This window comes from Bos mutus, chromosome 23, assembly GCF_027580195.1.
Source record: "Bos mutus isolate GX-2022 chromosome 23, NWIPB_WYAK_1.1, whole genome shotgun sequence".
Taxonomy (NCBI): Eukaryota; Metazoa; Chordata; class Mammalia; order Artiodactyla; family Bovidae; genus Bos; species Bos mutus.
In genome coordinates this window covers 24,771,364-24,788,341 of record NC_091639.1, presented here as the reverse complement: position 1 = coordinate 24,788,341, position 16,978 = coordinate 24,771,364, and positions in this window count along the sequence as shown.

Sequence of the window (16,978 nt, the reverse complement as noted above, 5' to 3'; positions counted from 1 at the left end):
GAACTGAGAGCAGAATTATGGCATCGCTGACCTAGTAAAAACTTGGCTTAACTTTTAAAAACTAATTTTAAATTATGACATGTGTAACCAATTCAAAAAAAGTTTGGGAAACAGAGAAAGGGGGGGAAAAAACAGCTATAAATCTTCCACTCACAAATATCATTTTTCAATCCTAGTCACACTTGGGTGTTTACCGGGAAGGGTAACTAGAATACAAGAGACATGGCAGGTGAGTCTGCAGGGTGAGAAAGGGATTACTAAATTCCAAGGTGACTGCCCAGGAGAGAGACTCCTGGAACAGGTTAGTATTAAAAGATGGGGGTAGGGGGGTTGAGGGGCGGGTAGCGTGATGTAGGGAGGTTGTGTTAAATAACAAGAGGAAAAGAGATTGGAAGGCTAACAGGAGGATGTCAGGGGCACCATTCTCTGGCTATGCTCAGTCCAGGGTCTGAGTGACCCTTTGTCAGGGTAACTGAGTAGGAATTATTTGAAGGGAAATCTATCAGGGGATGACAGAGGACCAGGTGGTTGGATGGCATCACCGACTCAATGGACATGAGTTTGAGCAAGCTCCGGGAGATGGTGAAAGACCGGGAAGCCTGGCGTGCTGCAGTCCGTGGGGTCCCAGAGTCAGACACGACTGAGCAACTGAACAACTAGCACCTAATCGCCTAATGGCCAGATGTGACCTTCCATTTTCAAGGACCAGCGACATCTTCCGGAGAAGATGAGGAATAATTAAAATGCATTGGAACTATACTTAACATTTTGTAATAACCTATAAAGGAAAAGAATCTGAAAAAAGAATACATACGTGTAATGGAATCACTTTGCTGTACACCAAAAGCTAGCAATATTGTAAACCAACTGCACTTCAAAAAAAAAAAGAATAAATCTACCTGATGTGCATGGGCAGATAAGTTTAGTGTTTTGAAGCACTGCCGTTCTTTTACACCCTCTTAGGATAGATATTGTTAATTTCACAATTACAAGAAAAAAAAGGTTAAAATGTAGATGGTTATGAAAATCATTCAGTCTTTAAAAAAAGAGGAAATTCTAACACATACCATAAAATGGATGAAACTTAAGACATTATACTCAGTGAAATAAGCCAGACATAAAAAAAAATATTATATGAAGTATCTATAGAGTAGAGATAAGGAGACAGGAAATGAAATGGGGGCTGGTGAGATGGGGAAACAGAGAGTTGTTGTTTTATGGGTGTAAAGTTTCAGTTTTGCAAGATGAAAAAAGTTCTGGAGATGGATGGTGGAGATGATTGCACAACAATGTGAAGTTATTAACACTATCAAAATAGGTACTTAAAAATGGTTAAGATGGTAAATTTTCTGTTTGTGTAATTTTCCACAATTAAAATTTTTAAAAATATATATAGATATTCCAGAATATTCGATATATAGGTATACTTAGATGGAATATGTCAGATTTTTCCTCCGTAGTGGAAGAGATAGGAAGCATGAGATTTCTAGGTGATTAATGAGAAATTTGGTACCCCAAAAGATGGCTTTCAAAGGCCCAGAGCACTATCTTATCTTGTTTCTTCCGACAGAACTGTATCACATGAGCTACACTGTGTTGTTCTAACTGTCCCCAAGTGTGCATTTTCTATTTTCCTTATCATGGCTTATCCTATTCACTGAACATTTTCCAAAAGCCTGCAATGCTTCAGTTCTGCGCCAGGCAGTGAGTATATGGTGGTTAGTCTAACAGATTCCTGCCCTCATTGGCCATAAGGGCCCTGATGAGGGAGCCAGCTCACCACATAGCTAACTTATGATGAATGTCATGGAACAGAAATTCAAGGGGCAAGGAGCGACCCGTAACAGACTCTGAGGCTTCAGCTGGAAGTCTGGAAAGGCTGCCCTCACTGTGGTAGGTTAAAGGTGGCTGCTAATTCTGTGCCCTTCTCCTACCCTCCCTTTGAATCTGGGCTGGTTCTGTGACTAGTTTTGACAGGCAGAAATACAGCAGACATGAGGCTGTGTAACTTCTGAGGCTGGACCTAAGAGATCTGCCATTCCTGCCTTTGTAGTTTGGAAGTACTGCACTGAGCTTCCTGAATTCCTGCTTCGTAGAATCATTCACATTGACACTGCTAGTAAGTGACGGTGCTGGGAGCAAATAAAATCCCTGTTGCTTCCAACCACTATGTTTTGGGTAGTTCGTTACACAGCTGCAGCTAACCAAAACATCGAGGAGGCGTCCTTTGAAATAGAATGGATGCTTCAGCTTCAGCACATGAACAAGTTTTCCAATATTGTACCACGGCAGTGGTTTTCAAATTGTGTTTACAGAACCATTTTCAGGGGACATCCCTGGCAGTTCAGTGGTTAAGACTCCACACTTACAGTGAAGAGGGTACAAGTTAAATCCCTGGTTGGGGAACTAAGATCCCATGTGCAGTGGGGCATGGTCTAAATAAATAAAGACCCATTTTCAGATTCGTGGGGAAAGAGGAAGGGGCCTGGCAGTTCACAGTAGGGTAGGGTTTAAAGACAAGAAGTAAAGTAGTAGTCACTCAAGCAGTGGAGACTTGTTTTTTTCTGAGACCTATGCGTCCAAAGTTGGTGGGCTGAATTTGCAACATCTGAAAGCAGAAAGATTTGAGAGTTGTTCATAAGGAAATAAATAAAGGTCCCTAATGCTTTCTCTGATTTTGTGTGACCAGGCTGTCTGTAAACCTGTAAGCTTCTCATCCCTTCTGGTACATCTCCTGGTCTCTGGTGTCCAGCCCTGCAACCTGAATTCTGGGTGCTGCCATGTGGTTTAGTCACTAAGTCATGTCCAACTCTTGCGACCCCACGGACTGCAGCATGCCCGGCTCCTCTGGGATTTCCCAGGCAAGAGTACTGGAGTGGGTTGCCATTTCCTTCTCCAGGGGATCTTCCCGGCCCAGGGATCGAACCTGGGTCTCCTGCACTGCCGGCAGATTCTTTACCGACTGAGCCACCAGGGAAGCCCAGTGGCTTTGTAACCACCCTCTAAAAGCCTAGCTGCAGCGGGACATCTGTTGTCTACCAAGGGAAGAATTTCCCAGAAGGCCTGACGTCCGCTTCTGCTGGGCCACCAGCCGTGGACTTGCAGGGCCCTCCAGAAGGCAGCCCTGGCCGGCCAGGCCTTGCCTCTATCTGCCTCAGGAGCTCCTTGTGACAGCGCTGGGAGTGACCCCTGTGACGAGGGAAGGGCCTTCTTACCTGTACTGCAAATCTTTCACTAAGAAAGGCCTACATCCTTCGGACAGCCTCTCTAGTCGTGGGCGAACATATTCTTTCAGATAAGGCCTTCCTTTAGCAAGTGGGAGAAAGAAAGGGCAGCACTTGAAATGCTGCTGTTTGGGCACAATGGCCTTTTCTGAAATGATCAATCTGTTTGTTGATGGAACTCATCCTTGTGTACACAGCATGTTTTATATGTGGTGTTGAGCACGGTGGCCTTCATTATGAGTCTGAAGAGGTAAGTTCTCCTTTTCATATGAGCTGGAACTCTTGCGACATGCTGCTTCATTAGTCAAAGTTTTCGGACCTCGGTTTTTGTCTCCTTCACTGGACTGAGAAATACTCGAGGGCAGGGAACATCCCGGTCTTCCTTGTACCTCTATCATCCAGCACAGGGCCGAGACGATTTGAGGGCAGGAAGATGGAGGAAGGAGGAGAAGAAAGAAGGAAGGGATCTACCATGTAGCATCTGTCACGGGGTCGCCATGTGGAGTAAAACAGTTCTCAGGGTTTGTAGAAAGGCACAGGGTGGGGCTAGGTGTCAAGTTTTTAGGAGGAAGTGGGGCTGTAGCAGGGCTTCTTTTGCATAAAGGGCACAGAAAATAGAATGGACACGGACAGACAAATGAATGCCTTGGCAACCCTCCGCTGCTCCTCCCAGAGCAACTGATACAGGAGGATGACAGCGGGCAGGATGACAGAACTCAGCCCAAGAGGATGGCTGTCTGCAGCGGCTCTGTGCGTCGGCAGCGGCTCTGTGCGTCTACAGTGGCTCTGGCCGGCTGCCTGCTTTTCAGTTACCTCTGTGGATCACACAAGGCTGAGGGGTCAGAGGGGCCCCCAACACAAGTGTGGATTTGCCACTTCGTTTTTTGTGCCACCAAGCTCACCCGATGGCTGTTCGTCCGTGTCCTCAGTTCTTCTGACCTTTGCAGAGTGAACTCTCATCTTAGAAAATGCCTGATATCAACTGGGAGCCTGAGCTGCAGAGGGCAGAGGAGTCAAGCTAATAAGCTCTCCCTCCCATCCTGCTTCTTGCCAACAGCTTCAGTTTTGAAGAAGGCATTATTTTTAGAATTCCTTCTTGCTTTCATCTGTACCCTGAGTAATTAACTCCTAGTGACTCCGTAAGGTTAACCTATGCTTCCTCTTCTAATTGTTTCTGGGGAAGCAAGAAGCAAAAATGTACTTTCAACCCAAACAGAAATCAGACTTTTTTTTTTCATCTTTTTGAATCTGCCGCATACCCCGTAGCTCTCCATCTTCTGCCCCCACCTCCACTCCTCTTACTAAAATCATCTCCATTAGGTTTGCAGAACAGTGGCTTGTTTGGGAGAACCTTGTGAGATAAAACTTTGATTATATTTAAAGTCCAGTCATGAAAATGCAGAGGCAGGTGAAGTCAGTATTAAATTATAAATCTACAAAATACTTTAAAAAATCTAATTTCATTCTGTAGTTTGTTTTTGTTAAATTATCCTTTACTAATCTTTTTTTTTTCTTTGCCTCACCACAAGGCCCACAGGATCCTAGTTCCCAGACAAGGGATCAAACCTGGGCCCTTGGCAGTGAGACTGTATATCCCTAATCACTGTACTGCCAGGAAATTCCCTTTACTAATCTTAAAAAAAAAAAAAAAAATTCTCAGAATGGGAACTAGGATTTTCTTTCATGGAATTCAAAATAAAAAAAGATCATCTTTCAGATAAATTTTCTTAAGAAAAGACTACACACAAATAGTTACATTTTGGGAATGTTCATACCTACAACATGAAAGCACACTCTATGTGAGTACTGAACAGTTCCTAATATCAACTTACTGGATACAACGTATTGTTGCCTTTTTTTTTTTTTTTTTTTTAAAGGCTGTGGTGACCAGTAAGAAAACCAAAAATGATGTCTGAGGTTGAATGCAAAATCTAAAAGATGTTTGAGGTTGAATGCAACGAAAAATGGATACATTTGGTGATTTTGCTGAGTCCCATAACTGAGTCCCGTTATGGTGGTTCTTGATATGTAATGATTAAAATTTTAAATAAACAGAATTTGCCCTTGTATGCACTAAAGCAGAGTTTAAATAAAGCCTGAATCTGACAGGAAATCTTACTATTCATCCTTTCCAAAGTTCCAAGGAGTCAAGTCAAAAGAGGGATTTCTCAATTTCTTTAGTATGGCTCATGCAAGTCATAATTGGCACCTAAGATCTAAAAAACACAGTGTTAAGCTCTGAAGTACAAGTGACTTTAGGAAGAAGCACAGATGGGTGGGTAGAAGGGAGACAGAGTTTTTTTCCCATGAACATATTGTCCCCAAAAGCCACCTTTTGTACAGTTTATTTTTAAGGTCACATTGACAGGATGATTGTTAAGACTTTGATGAAAAAAGTTTGAGGCAGCCAGTGTGAAATGCTGGGATGAAGCATCAGTGGTGAAACCATATTTGAGACAAATAGCGGTCACTGAACAGAGAAAGATAAATATTATATGGCTTCATATGTAGAATCTGAAAAACAAAACACAAAGCCATGACAAAACAGACTCAGATACAGAGAACAAACCAGCAGCTGCCAGAGGGGAAGTGGGTGGGGACAGGAGCAAAATAGGATGAAGAGGTACACACTTTCATTTGTAAAACAAATAAGTCACAGGGATGTAACAGACTGTGGGGAACATAGTCAGTAGCACTGCAATAACTTTGTATGGTGATAGATGGTTACTAAATCTAGCCTGGTGATTAATGCATCATGCATATAGGTGTCAAATTACTATGGTGCACACCTGAAACTAATAATGTACATTATACTGCAATTAAAAAAATAAAAAAGCAAAATTTGAAATCTCAAAAATAAAATAAAATTTAAAAAGAATGTCATTGAAGTTTGGCATCTTTTCCATTTGCCCTCTCTCACAAAACAGTGACTCTGCTCACATGTCAGAGAAGAAGGAAATATTCAAGGCAAATACATTGATCCTCATGTGCTATGTGAATGAAGAGAATGTTCCAACAGTGTGTTGGCACTTTCCATCTTGGGTACCTTGTACTATATTTGTCTTTACCAAGTTTAACCATACAGGCAAACACCAACCTCCCTACTCTGCCAGTAAACCCAAAATAAATATATAAACAAATCTAAAATAAGTAAATCTTATCTGTTTGAAGTGATGTCTTCAAAAGTTCTCACTGCTCTCAGCATTCAGTCTGGTCTGATGAGGCACATGCAGCTCTGCAGGAGCCAACCCCTGGACCCCACATCCATCATCTCCTCCCTCCCCACTGCCCCCCATGCCTCTGTGATACTGACTCTGAGGTCCTGGAACCTGCACCCTCCCCCTCATGCCTCCAGGCTTTTATTTTTCCTGCTCCCTTTACCTTCATGTCTGCCTAACACTGACCCATCCCTCCACCTTTAGCTCAATGGCACCTCCTCCTGAGATTCTTCCTGGACTATCTCTGCTCACATCAGGATTGGTGCCTCACCAGTATGTTCCCATACATGCTCTACTACAGTGTTAGACGGAATCAAGAGTCTGCCTTTCCCTGCTTACAGTTTCTTTTATAGTACCAAAAATTCCTGTCTCAAGCAAATGTCTGCTGTACATTTGATGAGTGAATTTTTAAAAAATATTTGTTTATTTGGCTGCTCTAGATCTTAGTTGCAGGATATGAGATCTAGTCCCCTGACCAAGGGTGGAACCCAGCCCCCTGCATTGGGAGCCAACAGGCCTAACCACTGGACCACCAGGAAAGTCCCAATGAATGAATTGTTTAACCACGGTTTGTTGCTCATCTTGTTTGTAGCCCACCTTTGCTCATTCACTTATGTGCCTAGATGCTACAGCTGCTGCTGAGGCGCTTCAGTTGTGTCCGATTCTGTGCGACCCCATAGGCAGCAGCCCACCAGGCTCCCCCATCCCTGGGATTCTCCAGGCAAGAACACTGGAGTGGGTTGCCATTTCCTTCTTCAATGCATGAAAGTGAAAAGTGAAATCGAAGCCGCTCAGTCGTGTCTGACTCGCAGCGACCTCAGGGACTGCAACCTATGAGGCGCCTCTGTCCATGGGATTTTCCAGGCAAGAGTACTGGAGTGAGGTGAGGTCAAATAAATCTTACATCGTTTGCTTGATTAAAAATTTTTTCCTGATAGTCATTTGGCAACCTGAAAATTAGTAGGGAAAGTAATGATAGTTACTGACAGACTGCCTTTGTTTATCTGTGAATCATTTATTTAACCTGTGAATTGAATGCTTTAAATTATTCTACTTGGGATAATAATACCTAAAATGATGAAGATGCACACTAATTATAGGTGTACACTAAATCTCCTCTTTTGTTCCAATTGCAACTCCAAAATTTATCTTCTTCCCGACTCTGCCCACACACACACACACACACACACACAGAGTCCCCTAGAGCCATCTTACCAGATTTTGTTTTTATTAGAGTCCCTTATGACAGATGTTACCACATTTCCAGAGTCATAATGAATCTTGTAAAAGAAAGTTGTAGAAAATGATGAAAAAGAGACCCACTCAGCTGGCATATGAAGCTTCCCTTTGACTTCTTCAAACAAAACAAGAAATCAAGAGTGAAAATCGTCAAAGAAGACAAAACTTGGAATATTCTCCCAACACCATTAAGTCCTTCACACCCAGTCATGTGGATCTGAGTACAAAGTCAGTTCTGCAAGTCAGCTGTTAAGAGAGAAGAGTTATTTTAGAAAGATCATCCCAGGAAGCTTATTTATACTCTCTTTGAAGTAATGAGTCCAATGAACTCTTGAACTGGAGACTTGAAGTCCCTAATTTTGCCTGTCACTTGGAAAAGTATTACTCTCAATAACTTTCTGTGTAACTTATTGGAGAGCAACTTGAGTGGATGACAATATTATTAGCTGGACTTTTGACCTGTTTTGGTAAACACCAGATAAAATGCTTTAAGGGTGGCATTTGAAAGTCTAATTAGACAACATTAAAAATCAAGGTCTCAATAGCAAGTATAGTTCTTATTTCCAAACAGACATGAAGGACTGTTAGGACATTTTAGCCAACAATTCTGTGTTTCAGAAAATGAGGTTATAGATATGGCATAGTATTCGGCATAGAAAATTTTTCCAGGGGTGTAATAAAACTCCAGACTCCCAGGGAATTAGATCCCCCATACTGTAACTAAAGATCCTCCGTGCAGCAACTAAGATGCTGTGCAGCTGGCTCCAAGGTGGCTCATATAGAAGATAATGTACCCAAACCATTCACCACTCCAACCTTTCTGCAACATCTTCCCTGTTGCCAGAACTCTGATTTTGTTCAAGGGTGACCCAGACCCCAGAGGGTTTAGTGAAGGTCTCCAAAGGTCTCTCAGCCTCAAGCGGAAACCCTTGAGAGCCAATCACTGCCTCTGTCTCCTTCTGTCCTCACTGGTGACTGGTTCAGGCATGGACAAGTACTGCAGCTCTAACCAATGGGGTGGTCGGTTGAGAGACTTCTGGGAAACACATGTTGTCATGTCTGCATGCAATGCCATGGATGCCATGGCATCTTTTGAAGATGAGAAAGCTGAGCTGATGGGCGGAGTGGCTGTATAGATATTTAGACGAGTCATCTGGGTCCTTGGTGATGTAGCTGAGTTGCTTTATCAACCTCGGAACCCCGCTACCTCTTGAATTCTTGGTATGCGAGGTAAAAACTTTTGTCTTATGGTATGAATCGGAGACCAAAAGTATCTTACTGTAGCTCATGCCTGCCCCCAGGAGAAGCAAGGAGGAAAGCCCCAGCTTTAGAGTCACGAGGACTTGGTTTCCACTCTCACTTCCTATAAGTTGTTACTGAGGAACAAATTATTTCAAAACTTAATGACTTAAAAACACCAACCACGTATTATCTTTGGCAAATTTGCAAGTGGCTTGGATGGACAGCTCTGGTTTAGATTTCCTCCTCTTGTGAGACCACAAGACACATGGACAGGAGTTTTTATTGTGGTTTCCATAAGAAGGAACAGGCAGCTAAGGTAAGCAGGCTTACCTGTGACATGCCCTACAGACCAGTCCTGATTCAGGGTGAGAGAAGACTACACAAAAGTGTGAACATCCAAGAGGCGAGGATCATCTGGATCGTCCTGGAGGCTGGTTAGTCACCACATGTTTCAGAAGTAGATTAACCTCTGGGTCTCAGTTTCTTCAGCTGAAAAAGATGGTAATAACTGTATTACTCACACTTCTTGGTTGTAAGTGTTAGAAGATGACTCTGCCTTACTTAGGCAAAAGGGGGAATTTATTGGGTGAATTTGGGGCAACTCACATAGTAGAAAGGAGGCTCACATACTGAGGCTCCTAAAATGTGCAGAAATCAAGAGAGGTCTGGGAACAAGCAGTATTAAGCAAAATTGAAGCCTCAGGATATGTTTGGTTGGGAAACTGGGGTTGACATCACCTCCATTGCACCCTGAGCGTTGCTATCAGAGCTGAATTCTCTGCACCACCCCTGCTGCTCTGGGCTTCCCAGGTGGTGCTAATGATAAAGAACCCTCCTGCCAATCAGGAGACATAAGAGATGCAGCTTGCATCCCTGGGTCAGGAAGAGCCCTCGGAGGAGAGCATGACACCTATATTCTTGCCTGGAGAATCCCCATGGACAGAGGAGCCTGGCGGGCTACAGTCCATGGGGTCGTAGTGAGTCAGATGTGACTGAAGTGACTTAGCCTGCTACTGCTCTGAGTAACTCTCAACTGCTTCTGTGTCCTGAAGGTCCCACAGTACAGGGACTTCCTGTACTGTCAACTTCCTTCCTGTCAACAAATGTCCACGACAAAGATCAGCCTCCTGGGATTCTCATTAAACAAGAGTATGCATCTTTGGGAAACTGAGAGTGATCAGTATTGTTGGTTATTTAACTGAAGGGGGAAAGCAGGCACAGAATGGGTTTAGAGATTTCAAGTTTAGAGTGATCTCATCTTAGACCCTGAAGCATCTTGGCAACATTTCCAGACACACTGATCGTTTCTAATCACACCCTCATCCCACCCCTGCTTTCATGTACATATGCAAATTTTAAATTGCTGAGCTTGATGGTGAAGGACAGAGAAGGCCGGTGTGCTGCAGTCCATCGAGTCGCAAAGAGTCAGACACGACTGAGCGACTAAACAACAGCAATGTGAATCCTATCTGCCCTCTGATCTGGTTGCCCTGTGACCATAGTTGGAGGCAAGAGAACAAACTGTGACCAACTGAGGAAAGTAAGGTGAAGGTTTCCCGTCCAAATTGCAGCTGGGCCCCGCGGGGCCTTGGCATGAACCACGATCAACCTCACTATCAAGTGGTGGTGCTTTCTCTTGTTATTATCTTTGCTTCTATCTCAGTTTGAGTTGTCGGGGCATGACAAGACACCTCTTCCCAGAGAGCTTTGTTAGTTGTTGGCATGGCTCTTACTGTTCAGACTCAATTCTTTTGTTCAGAGTGTTTCCTGCCTTGGGTCTGAAGTCACTGAAGTTATCATATTTAACTTGTCAGGGACTCTCAAGATCAGCACACCTGGGAATCACCAAGTGGCGGTGGTTTAGTCACTCAGTCACGTCTGACTCTTGTGACCCCATGGACCATAGGCCGCCAGGCTCCTCTGTCCTGGGATTTCCCAGGCAAGACTACTGAAGTGGGTTGCCATTTCCTTCTCCAGGGGATCTTCTCAACCCAGGGATCATATCTGGGTCTCCTGCATTTCAGGTGGATTCTTTACTGGCTGAACCACCAGGGAATCATCAAGAGGGCTTGCTAAACATAGATTGCTGGGCCCCGTCCCCAGAGTCTCTGACTCAATAGGTCTGGGGTGGGGCCTAAGAATGTGCATTGTTAGTAAGAGGCCAAGTGGGGCTGATGCAGCCCATCTGGGGCGCACTTTGAGAACGGCTGACTTGGGTGACTTGACGCTGGTGCTGGACTGCTTTGTAAGCTTCTTATATTCTCCCCAGTAATTAATTGCCTTTCATAAAGAAAGCCAACACAACACTCACAGAGCAAAATTCTATGAGACTCAGAGATAAATATTGAAACCTGATTTCAGTTAGAAAGACATTTGACTACATGGAACAGAAACTTGACCACAGAAGCTTAACCTGGTAACAGTTTCTTATTTTCTCACATTCTCCAGTAGGCCAGAAGCTGTCCAAAGCTGGTGAGATGATTCCACATGATCAGGGGCTCAGGCTCTTGCTAACTTTCTTCTCTGCCACCCTTGGTAAATGGCTATTGACCTCATGGTCACAAGATGGCTGCTGGAACTCCAGGTATTGCCTCTATACTCTAGGCAGGAAGAAGATGAAAGATAAAGAGGATATGCATGTGGGAGATATTCTGGCAGCCTCTCTATAGACTCTGTTCCCATCTCATTGGCTGGAACTGTGTCTATGGTCACACTTAACTTCAAAGGAGCTTGAGAAATCAAATAGTTTTAGTTCAATACTTGTTGACCCAATAAAATGAGGAAAAAACGGTAATCAGCAGTCTGTTTCAGCATTCACTTGCTTGACTCCCAAAGGATCCCACACTGTGTATTCAGGCCAATTCCACATACTGAGTTAAACCAACTATGCAATAGCTGAAAGGCCAAAGGGGGGTATCCCTACATGAGAATTTCTCATTGCAGGTAAACAGGTGTGATATGAAAGGGTAAACTGCTTAGATATGAAAGGGTTAGAACTGGTTTCTTTTTACAACACTTTGTGAAGTTTTATTATGCTTATGCATATATTGATTTTCCAAGACAAGGCTAAATATGCTGGGCTTCCCAAGCTATTTGACAGCAGAAGCTTTAAACAATTTTCCTGGAGTATCTCCCTGAGCTAATTTCCATGGGTCTTTTCCCAGGAAACCGTGATCTATACAGTATCAATTGTAGGTTTATTTTTAGAGCCCCCCTATGCAGAAGAAAGTGAAGAGGAACTAAAAAGCCTCTTGATGAAAGTGAAAGAGGAGAGTGAAAAAGTTGGCTTAAAGCTCAACATTCAGAAAACTAAGATCATGGCATCTGGTCCCATCACTTCATGGGAAATAGACAGGGAAACAGTGGAAACAGTGTCAGACTTTATATTTTTGGGCTCCTAAATCACTGCAGATGGTGATTGAGGCCATGAAATTAAAAGACGCTTACTCCTTGGAAGGAAAGTTATGACCAATCTAGATAGCATCTTCAAAAGCAGAGACATTACTTTGCCAACAAAAGTCCATCTAGTCAAGGCTATGGTTTTTCCAGTAGTCATGTATGGATGTGAGAGTTGGACTATAAAGAATGCTGATCACCGAAGAATTGATGCTTTTGAACTGTGGTGTTGGAGAAGACTCTTGAGAGTCCCTTGGACTGCAAGGAGATCCACCCAGTCCATCCTAAAGGAGATCAGTTCTGGGTGTTCACTGGAAGGACTGATGCTGAAGCTGAAACTCCAATATTTTGGCCACCTGATGTGAAGAGCTGACTCATTGGAAAAGACTCTGATGCTGGGAAAGATTGAGGGCAGGAGGAGAAGGGGACGAGGAAGAGCTGACTCATTGGAAAAGACCCTGATGCTGGGAAAGATTGAGGGCAGGAGGAGAAGGGGACGACAGAGGATGAGATGGTTGGATGGTATCACCGACTTGATGGACATGGCTTTGGGTGAACTCCAGGAGTTGGTGATGGACAGGGAGGCCTGGCGAGCTGCGATTCATGGGGTCGCAGAGTCAGACATGACTGAGCGACTGAACTGAACTGAATTGAACTGATGCAGAAGAAGCAAGTATGCTCTTCTCGAACCAGTGGAATAGTCTTATTTTTTCAAAGGGGAAGGAATTGAAAGTATGAGCAGTTGGTGAGTCAGGACGTGGGATGTGGTGTTGGTCTGGAAACTGCGTGAACTTGACAAGGGCTTGCCCTCACTGAAGTTCCCGCTCTTATGTGCAGAATGTGAACTGTAGGCTGTCACTAGGATGTATCCCAACAAACTAAAAATCTGCAACTTCACAGCTCTTAGAAACATTAGGGAGGGATGTCTAGATAAATCTTTGCTAATGGGAGATGGAGGCTTAAGAAAGAAAAAGGCTTAAGCCAGAAAAGTCTTTTAAAAATCAAGAATAGTTTTAAGAGAAAAAAATACCTTACTGAGTGTGAAGGATGGCAAATGTTTCCCATGGCTGCCTAAAAATCGCCAGAAACTTCAAGGCTTAAAAACAACAGCAAGGAGCTTCCCTTGTGGTCCAGTGGCTAAGACTCTGCACTCCCAGTGCAGTGGGCCTAGGTTTCATCCCTGGTCAGGGAACTAGATCCCACATGCCTAGCTCAGCCAAATAAATTAAAAAATAATAACAAACTTAATTATCTTCTAGTCCTGGAGGTCAAAGCTCTGACATGGGTCTTACAGGACTCAGCAAAGTTGTCAGCAAGATCGTGTCCCTTTCTGGAGGCCCTGGAAGAGAATTCACTTTGTGCATTTTCCAGTTTCTAAAGGCTGCCCACACATTCCTTGGCTTGTGGCCCCCTTCCTCCATTTTCAAAACCAGCAACACTGCATCTCAGTGACTACGCTCTCTGTCACATCTTCCTCTCTGACCACAACTGGGAGAGGGTCTCCCCTTTTAAAGAACTGTGTGATCACTACGTGTGTCTAGGTTGGGCCCAGCTAGACACTCCAGGATTACTCCCCCTCTCAAGGTCCCTAACTTAACCACATCTGCTGAGTCCCCTTTGCCATGTAGGGTAATGCATTACAAGTTCCAGGGATGAGTGTGTGGACATTTTTGGGAGTGGGGGGTGGGCATTATTCTGCCTACCACATGGATGAAATCTATTGTTTAAAGAAGTGTATGGGTTGAGAAACTAAAGGAGGTCACACACAAAAAAATTGAAATTAGGCTTAATTTGTGGGGTACAAAGAGGTAGGGAGAGTTGATGTGAAAAACAAAAACCCAAGAAAGAAGATAAGTTACAACATTAATAAAAATAGGACAGTGCTAGTTAACAGTGTTAGAAGCATTGAGCAGAGGGGAGGCTTAGTGTAAGATTACTTTTCCTCTGTTGTGAATCACCCTTTCACAAAACGGAACTAAATATCTAAAACTCACACCATTTACAAAGCAAGCCTGTATTATTAATAGCATTAAGTTAGTCTTGCAGAGCCTTGCTTGGCTTTTAGGGGTGGAAGGTCACTGAGGAGGGTCTGAAGTCATCACAGAGTCCCAGACAGGATTTGAAAGGATTTTTAGGAAACCAGGGAGATGAGGGCAGCCTTGACTGTGTTTAGTGGCTTCAGACTGTGGAATGGAAAGGTACATGGCATTTACTTCCAGGTTGAGAGTGGGCTTATGACTAAGGGTAGCTGACATGTCGGTCCATCAGGGATCAGTAAAATGGGAAGCACTGAACTCCAACAGAGGGATCCGAGTGCAGGGTGTACAAGGAGGCTAGCTCAGCCTTGGCACTGTCGGTATTTGGGACTGTGCTGTAGGAAGGTTGGCTGCATCCTTGCATTCTACCCATCTGATGCTAGCAGCACCCTTTCCTCAGGTTGTCGTAGCCAAAAATGTCCCCAGGCATTGCCAAATGTCCCTCAGGGGGGCAACAATGCCCTAGTGGAGAACCACTGGCGTAGCCTGGGAAAGGGAGAAGTGGTAAGCCAGTAGGTGAAGCCCAAGAGCCTGCATATGTACAATGAAATATTGTTGCTGTTGTTTAGTCACTCAGTCATGTCCCACTCTCTGTGACCCCATGGACTGTGACCCACCAGGCTCCTCTGTCCTTGTAATTTTTCAGGCAAGAATACTGGAGTGGATTGCCTTGTCCTCCTCCAGGGGATCTTCCCAACCCAAGGATCAAATCCACATCCCCTGCATTAGCAGGCAGATTCTTTACCCCTGAGCCACCAGGGAAGCCTACAGTGAAATATTACTCAGCTGTAAAAAAAGAATAAAATAATGCTATTTGTAGCAACATGAATGGACCTAGAGATTATCCTATGAACTGAAGGAAGCCAGACAGAGAAAGACAAATATCATATGACGTTACTTACTTGTAGAATCTAAAAGAAAGGGTACAAATGAACTTATCTACTAAACAGAAATAGATTTACAGATATAGAAAATAAACTTATGGTTACCAGAGGGTAATGGGGAGTAATAAATTGGAAGATTGGGATTGACATATATACATTACTATATATAAAAGTAGCTACCTAATAAGGACCTACTGTAGAGCCCAGGGAACTCTACTCAATACCCTGTAAAGGCCTATATGGGAAAATAATCTAAAAAGTGGATATCTACATATGCATAACTTATTCACTTTGCTGTACACCTGAAACTAACACAACATTGGAAATCAACTCTACCCTGAATAGAAGATTAAAAAAAAAAACAACGCATTTAGAGAACTTGGGCTGCCAGTACACTCTGCGAGGGAGCCTTTCCCAGGACCTCTGGCTGGAGCTCGTGGGCTGGTAGGAGCCTCCAGGAGCGTCTAGCTGGTGTGCATATTGGTCTCTAAGTTGGCCTCCAGGTCAGGAGAGCTCAGGATCATTTGTTCAGGGGTGGCACTCTGGCTGTTGTTCATTTGTTATGGAAGCACAGGCTTCAAAAGGCAACTCACCTGGGCAGGTGACAGGCTTGTTTGCAGTATAAACAGCTTGGGAGCTATTATCTTATTTTACTTCATCTAGGCTAAATGCCAGCCCCTTCTGACCCAAGGTTTGTAGAGGAGGGAGAGAAGGACAGTGGAGGCTCTAGATGGAAGGCTCCAGATGGGCTGCCTCAAGCCAACACAGATGAGTTTGTCAAGATCAAAAAGAATGCATCCTTGGTGGGTGAATTAGAAAAGAGTGTCCCTCTGGGCTGGTCAGGAGCAGGGCTAGGAGACCAGCTGGTATATGATCTGCAGCCCTGACCCCTCTCAGTGGGGGGCCCAGCCAACAGCTGCCCCATCATGGGGAAGCCAAGCTCCACCTTCCACTCTGCATCCCACATGTCCCAGGAGACTGACCTTCACACGTGAAAACCTTGGGACTCAGATGTGACACTGGGGAGCCTCCAACTGGGAGAAATCTTCAACTGTATACCAGCAGAATTAGAATTTCAAACAACACATGGTCAGAAACTAAGGCAATGATTCTGTAGGAATGAGTGAAAGGTAGTTTAGAAATAAGGAAAGAGCTAGAAGAGGCTGTATATGAGCCTGTCCATTTATAACTTTAGGACCTAGGTGTTGAGGAGGCTGCAGAGGTGAGTGAAAGTGGTGCACTTTAAAAAAATTAATTTTTTTAAATTGAAGACGAATTATTTTACAATATGGTGGTGGTTTTTGCCATACATTGACATGAATCAGCCACGGGTGTACATGTGTCCCCCATCCCAATCCTCCCTTTCACCTCCCTCCCTATCCTATCCCTCTGGATTGTCCCAGTGCACTGGCTTTATTGCCCTGTTTCATGCATCAAACTTGGACTGGTCATCTATTTCACATGGTCATATACATGTTTCAATGCTATTCTCTGAAATCATCCCACCGTCGCCTTCTCCCACAGAGTCCAAAAGTCTGTTCGTTATGTCTCTTTTGTTGTCTTGCATATAGGGTTGTCGTTACCATCTTTCTAAATTCCATATATATGCGTTAATATACTGTATTGGTGCTTTTCTTTCTGACTTACTACACTCTGTATAATACGCTGCACTTTTATAAGTGAGGGCAGACCACTGAAGGTGCTCCTGAGTTTCACTTTCCGATGGTCCGAGTTTAAGA